This window comes from Dermacentor andersoni, chromosome 1 (assembly GCF_023375885.2).
Source record: "Dermacentor andersoni chromosome 1, qqDerAnde1_hic_scaffold, whole genome shotgun sequence".
NCBI classification, from domain to species: domain Eukaryota; kingdom Metazoa; phylum Arthropoda; class Arachnida; order Ixodida; family Ixodidae; genus Dermacentor; species Dermacentor andersoni.
This window is the reverse complement of record NC_092814.1, coordinates 140140601-140148338: the sequence shown is the minus strand read 5'-3', so window position 1 is coordinate 140148338 and position 7738 is coordinate 140140601. Positions and strand designations below refer to the sequence as shown.

Here is a 7738-nt window from a genome sequence, read left to right as displayed (position 1 = left end):
TAGTAAGGTACGATCTAGAATTGACGCCAGGAAGCCTTACAGCGTGTGAGACGTCCTTAGTAAGGAAAGGAGTGCTTCAAAATGCGGGCCTTAGCCACCATCGTCGGCTCACCCTCACATGCTTGTACTCACGCATACAGCGTACGGCACGCGGTGACGATGTTACCGCCCTTTGACTTTATGCGGAACATCACGGCGACGCCGACAGAGGCGGCAGAAATGCGCCTGTAGTGTGCTTGAAATTGTAATCACAATAATAAGAAAGAATAAAACGATTATGATACCAAGGGAAAGTAAAGGGCAAAGGTGAAATACCATTAAAGGAGTTGAGACACCAAATTTTGAGGCTATAAAAAGCCTGTTGTAGGCTGCTGCTGTATGTGAGGACACCCACAACGAGGTATTGGACGCTGCAAACATTTCAAAATAATTTTAATTCAGCTCCAAAAAAGTCATTAAAAGCTCCTTCTTGTGGTCCAGACCCATCGCCAATGAGGCTCTTATGACGTGACAGCGGAGGAACGAAAATATTGACGTCATAGTACACTAGCACAAAAACGTGACGTGTGATGATTAGCGACAAAATGCCGATCACGGAGCCTGCTGAACCGAGCGACCAAGCATAGCCTCCACTATGACCGAGCTACAGGCATATAGAAATCCTTTCTTAATAAAAAGAAAGGGTAAGGCGTGCAGACACGGATGCAAGAGGAGAGAAGTGGACAACACGAACGCCGCATGGCGGCCCGTGAACGGCAAACAGCGTGCGGCGAGTTGCCGTGCCGGTAACATAGACAGATCTTTACACTTTGAGCGTAACACTAGCCGGCCGGCTCCGAAAGGGACCAGAATATGCGGCGTTCGTGTTGTCCACTTCTCTCCTCTTGTGTCCGTGTCTGAACGCCTTACCCCTTTTTTGCATTATGAATCATTACCAACTAGCTCAGCTTTCTGTCGTACTAAAAATGCTTTCTCTATGCTACAGGCTTTTAGAACACTATAACCGAGCTAACCCTGGCCCCTGGCTAACCGAGACATGCACAGCGCTGTAGGGGAGAGCAGTTGACGTAGCATCTGCGAGTCGCATAGTTCGGCAGCTCAGAGCGGTCTCTCGTTCACTTGGCGTTTCTCAACGCGTTAAGGCCTGTCCACGTTACCGGCACGGCAACTTGCCGCACGCCGCTTGCCTTTCGCGGGCCGCCGTGCGACGGCGGTTTTGCTCGCGAACGGCTAGATTTCCTCGCCGTAGAGAGGATGGGTCCGGGACCCATTTGTGCGGCAGCCGTACGGCGAAGCGGCCAATCAGCGAACGAGGAGTGGTCACTCTGGTCACTAAAGCTGACGGCGTTTCGGAATGAATCACCGACTCTCACAAGCCGCAATATTTTCTTACTGTTCTTGTGACTCTTCGCAATAATTATAATAATTGCGACATGCACTTCGAGTCGCCAGTTGTTTACCTCTGCTGGCAGAGCACGCGTATGCGCGAACAGACGACGGAGCGTAGTTTTACGCCACTATTGTTTTGTGACTCACGTGACCAAGCCGTGTTGCGTTTCAACTCCTACGACGTTATAGCATCACCCGGAGCCCAGAAACCTAAATCGCTCGGTATAATAGTGCTGTTGTTAAATTATTTATCGGGTATATATGAATCCCGCGGTGTGTATCGTGCTTCCTGAAGCAGTACGCAACGCTTGAATCGAAGAACGCATGAACAAAAATTTTCATGTATCCACCCCTTTAATTGTTACAAAAAGCTATACGTATAGCCAGTGCCATTGTTAACGCTGGGCTGCGTGGACCCGCACATCTAGAAGTGCAGAGTTGAGACACGAAGAACCCACACGGGCTGACGCAAACTAAAGCTGACCATTAGGTTTCGTTTGCTTTCCCTGCTCTGTTTCACAAACAAACCCTATGTATAGTCTTCGAATAAAGGATGTGCTTCAGCGCATAAGGGGGAAAGGCATTTGATTGTACTTATGCATAGACTGGTTTTACACGAAACCGCATTTTCTCCACTTCTTCTCTATACCCGCTCCCTTGTAACATGTTCGACTGAAAAGCCGTTCAATTTTATCTCTAGAGAACATATACACACTGCAGCTCATGTGCACATGTCGTTTGGTTGAGGATAGCAATGGTTTCGCCTTCATCGAAAATTAAGGCAGCAACCACGTTTCACATCATTTTGATCGTGCCACACTCGTCTCTATCGTACTCGTTTTCTTGCTGTGCATTTGCTTATGGTATTTGCATGCCAGGTGCTCTGATTCTTCATGTACCCTAAATTAATACCCTTTGTTCCCTCAGACGTTAAAAGATCAAGCAGTTTGTTTAGTGTATGCTATGTGAGTTTAGTGGGCGCCACGACAGGATGAGTTACTTTGGTGTGTACTTGCGCGTGCAGAAACAGTCGTACAACTCGGCATCTCTCGCAAAGACGGTCTCGTTAAGAGACTTTTAGAACCGAACAGTAAGTGCCGCATAGGACAAAAGCTTTCGCTGTGGCACGAGCAAGGAAACAACGGCCACAAAAGAACAATGCTTAAACCACCATAGCTGAGACAAGGGAGGAAACGTGCGCACACAAGAGCACTAAAAGCAGGACGTTCGAGCGTCCCGCAATTAGGAGGATTTCTGTAACCGAAGCTCGCGACGACCTCCGTGGTCGTAGCGCTTGTGGTGGACCCGACCATTAACCCTAAGAAAACAATTGCTCCCGTGTTAATGGTGGGATTCCGCCAACTAACCGCAATGCGGCCGTGTCTTGAACAACTGCACTCCGACCGGGGAGATTGCTTTCCATGGTCTCGTTTTGCTCACGCTTCCCTGGTGTCCTTGGCGTTCTCTGCATTACTGTTCGCCATATATCTCCGTGGAACACTGGAGCCTCTTGAGGCGTTAGGGCAACCACCGTGGCAGCTGAGCCTCACGGGGCGCAATGTCAGACTGATTCAATTTACAAGCGCCTTTCTGTTGAGAAGCGACGTAGAGGTCCTTTGCGATGAGGTTAAAAATGCAGGCCTCATTCCTGCTTAATCAGCAACCAACGGTTCTCTCACTTTCATCGCTGACTGCGTACTCGGCTCTTTGCAGGAATCCCCGTGGTAGTCACGTGAACGCTGTCTCGAAAGAGTGAAACGCTTAGAGCTGAATGTTGCGTATACAGATGAAGCGCAGCGGGTGGAATCGCGTTTGCTCTACGGGGCTGTCGTGATGCCTTCATGAAGTTTCACTTCGCGCTTGGTAGAGCGAGTATGCAGTAGCCGTCAAAAGGGAACGCATATTTCTGGTAGAGGCACTTTTCAGATAGATGAGACATATGTTTACGCCCATTTTGCAACTTGGGAGTATGTGCCATCGGCAGCGCGTTTCTGCTTGTTTTTCTTGATCTTCAGCCTAAAGTGGAGAACTTACGTTGCCTTTGAAATTCTAACTTATATTGCAGTTGTTAAGGTCGAAGCATTGTCCTCAAAATCCCTCATTTAGTTTTTTTATTATAGTTATGTATACGCTATAATTTTCTTTCCTCCTGTTATCAAGTTCTCGCACTTTAAAACTGTTTTACAATGGCTTTGCCTCATACAGTTTATACTCCAAGTAAATTTTTACTTGAGATACCCATTTTGCATATCACATATACGGAGTTTCACATCGTTCCTTCCTTCGATCGGCCGCTTGGTCATTCCTCCTGGTATCAGAAGACGTAACTGAGCAGAAAAAGAAACCTAGCCTCCATGCAAGGTTCGAACTCAACACTTCGGGTTGCGAGCCGGCTCTTGAAAGCTTTGTACCATGGCAGTTCAATTAAAGCGCCGGAATAGTAAGCACAAATTGTGCAGCTCGCCGCATGTGTGTGGGCCAATTAGACGCGCCATTTTGTCGGGGCTAGAGCCGGGCGTTCTAAGCATCAGAGTGCTATGCCCCCCCACTGGAACGGCCGATGCGATGATAGAGTGTCACCTTACAAGAATTCGAAAGTTATGTGTACAAGTGAAAAGTCAGATGACTAGGTGTTCCCTTATGAAAATGGTTGTCCTTTATGTTTACTGTATGTTTCCTGCAGTTCACATGAGGAAATGTCCTTTATGTTTCCTCCATGTTGAAATTTGGCCACTGCTTTTATGTTTCCTTCATATGTCCTCCCTTTATGTATCCCTTATGTTACCGTACTTTATGTTTCCTCCATGTTGAAATTTGGCCACTGCTTTTATGTTTCCTTCATGTGTCCTCCCTTTATGTATCCCTTATGTTACTGTACTTTATGTTTCCTCCATGTTGAAATTTGGCCACTGCTTTTATGTTTCCTTCGTGTGTCCTACCTTTATGCATCCTTTATGTGGCCGCAGTGATTAAATCCTGTATTTTACGTAGACATGCTTAGATGAAGAGTTCCGTGTACACAGTTTATATTTATATACTTTTCCTGAGTTAAAAAGTTTTGCATTGGTTTTCATTGTAAGGTTACTGTTCCCTACATGATGCAGCGCACGGACTGGAACTCTGCTATGGCAGAGAAATTCATGCCAATTTGTTCTAAAATTACAAACTAATTAGACTTCATAGATTATTTCAGTCTAACACTTGGAGTACCACTGTACGTTCCTCACTGCAGTGCTGCTGTTGTAGTTATGTCTTTGTTACTAATATAAAATGTAATGTTTGGATAGAAAGATCAGGTTGGATCAGTGCTTGCGCTTTTAAAAGAAAGTTTTGACTATACTTTGCAAAGGTTTGTCTGAAACTATGAACAGTTTATTGGACTATCTGGATGTTACTTCAATTTGCCACGTCTGCTCACAGCAGACCTCTGGAATGTGGTGCTTGGGTGAGAGCTCACAAGGCACCTGAAAAACAAAACAAAAGCCAATCTTTTTCACTTATTCAAAAATATTCATATAAGCAAGAACAGCCTGGCCTGTATGCACACAGCTAAGAAACGTGGAGCAGTCAAAAACAGCTCATAAAAACATCAGGGCAACACAGAAGTTTTAACTAATTGTTGTTTGAAACAAACTGAGCTGCCAGTCCACTCAGGTATTAAACTGCTCACAAATTTTTTTAAACATTATTGCAGCAGCTGCTAAGTAGTACATGACCTTTAGAAGTGGGCAACTGGCCAATAAACCTCTGTGTGCTTGCTTGTACAGATGTCTCGTAGTTATATCTCAAGAGGTTACACTGTTATATGGTAAAATTCAGGCGGGAATAAAACCAGCAGCAAACATCAGACTACCAGGGAAATTATCACCAAAACTTAACTATCTAGTAAATCAAACGAACAATCGATTATGAACGGTCTAAAACCTAGGCCGCGATTATGTAGCGATCCCTTTTCCGATGCTACTCCTTTTGCTCATTTATCTGACCGACATTCCGCTATCGTTATTAACTAGAACAGCCAGCCGTGGAAGGTGGGTTATAAGAGTGGCAAACATCGAGCGCAAAGCATCGCAAGAAAATCGCATCCCTTGTTAGGCAGTGCTACAAGCCACTGTCTTTAACAATCGCAGGAACTGACATCCTGTTCTTCGGATGAAAATATTAATGAAAACGAGCGTCCGATTGACATGCCTCGAATAAAAAGAAATTTCGCTGTTGTAATGTCGGTCTATATTTGCCCTACAATATAAAAGACAAATACGCGAGCACGTCGAAGAACATTAACAATGCAGACAAGTTCTCGGGAAGCTGGACTTCAAACTGAACACTATCAATAAAGTAATCTTCACACAATCTAATACCTGTTCAAGTGTCAAACATCGCAGTCGCGTGCCAACTCGCGATGCCCGTGACACATCGACATGCATTACACACGTAACTTGCAGAAATTCATATCTACGGAAGAATTTCTTGCCGGGAAACTACCGAGAAAAGAGTAACTTTCAGCGTTTACGTAAATATTTGCCCATTAAGTCCCAACAATCAGCGGTGGTAGCACATCACTGCATAAAGAAAGTAAGCGGTGAGAAATAATACATTTCACAGAAATTCCCCTCGTGAAACGCTTTGCTAAATGTGCACAGCAACGTGGTCAACATACGCTACGAAAGTGTTCTGTTGTCGTTCCACAAAGCTTACTACATGAACCATAAGCTGCGAGAATGCGCGCAAGCGTCAGACCTGCTTACCTTCAATGCGGTCGGCGAACGGCTCCTTTGTCTCGCAGGCACCACGCGACGACGCTCTTCCCGGCGCGAACACGGTCGAATCGCCGATGAACACGAGCGCACGAAAGCAGAACTTTCAACAAATTCTTCCACGCACCAGAATTCGAAGCCACAGTACCACGTATTTCACGAGCGAACGCGGACAGGCGAGAACAAAGGCAGCTCGGACGGGCGCTGTAGTACACGTAAGACACAGGCGTATCACAGGAAACATAAGGCGAATGAATGGCGTTACACGAGTCCAGAGGTGTCCTGATGGTTAATGCACACGATACGGATCACAGTTTGTTTAGGCAGTTCGTAAATATGATTCAATTACCGTGTAACTGCAACGAGCACTCTCACCGCGCACACCAACACAACGTGGCCCAACCGTCACACTGCGGCAGCGCCGCGCTGCGGTTAACAAGTGAATTTAGCCTCCGAGATCTACATTTTCTTTTAGAGCGGGCATTTTGTAAAAGCACGGCCTTCGAGATTTGAAAAAAGTCGTAGCTGGAAGGAAGACTGGTATTTAAACACAAATTATTGAGTTTAAAGTGTCTTGGTACGCTGCCTTGTTCTTTTGAAGTATATACAGAGATTTCAGACGAATTATGCGCGAACTTTTGCCGACGGACACGAGCCAATCAGCGCGCATCATGTGCAGCTCCGTCTCCTTGCGCTGGCGGACGGTGTGCGTGCAGCCGCGATAGCTGTGAGACCACTTTGTGAGACCCACCGATCAGAAATTCGGAATCACCACACATATACACGCTTCTTATGGCGCCCAGTGGCGTGTTTTTGAGAATGTCAGGCCTTATCTTGAATAGGTGGAACTATATTTCCTCGTAGCGTAAGGAATAAAGACGACAAAATGTGGCGATGGCTGGCTTGCAGCGGCAGCTGGAGCTTTGGCCAAAGTGAAACAGGCGTACTGCTTGCATGCTCGCGTAATCAAATACCGCCATACTCCACACACAACTTTCATGCTGAGCCAACTCACAATTATAAATTATTCAGTTGTACGCCCAAGCAAGCATTTACGGGATCCGCGCTGCCCTACTTCTACGCCTGCTAATATTGACACAGCAAGGACTCGTACTTCCGGTCAGCGCGAAAGCGACACGGACAAAAGGAAGAAACAGAACAACACGGCGCTGTTTCTTAGGAGTGTTTCTTCCTTGTTTCCGCGTTGCTTTTGCGCTGTTGCTAAAAGTACGATGAATCGTAACCAACTCGCCCACTTTGCTATCTCGCTACAGCAATCACACGCAGTTTTAAAAAGAAAGGCACTTTTAGCATCGACCGCCGGTTATGCATTGGTTAGTGACCATACTTTTGTGTATAATCTGTGTGAGTAGTAGAGGAAAGGTATCATGACAAGGCCGAGGGCTGAAAAAAAAATTGCGTAGAAAAAGCAACATGTTAAAAAGTGCTTCGAAGACCACGGTTTTGAGGTGGAGCAGTGGCAGCGTCTCCCAATGTTCGAGTTTTTTTTTTTTTTTTTTTCAGTTTAGAGTATCAGAAACGTTATAGATAATCAATTTCAGTACATTCTTTCGAACTAAGCGTTCTGAAAG

At 45.8% G+C, this 7738-nt stretch overlaps 1 long non-coding RNA gene across 1 annotated transcript; it reads right to left on the bottom strand.

Moving 5' to 3' along the window:
• Positions 1-4739: 4739 nt before the first annotated feature.
• Positions 4740-6543, bottom strand: LOC129388237 (uncharacterized). The gene is made up of 2 exons (XR_008615261.2): positions 6138-6543; positions 4740-4853 (listed from the first exon to the last, which is right to left on the bottom strand). It is a non-coding gene; the product is annotated as an uncharacterized lncRNA (long non-coding RNA).
• Positions 6544-7738: the final 1195 nt, after the last annotated feature.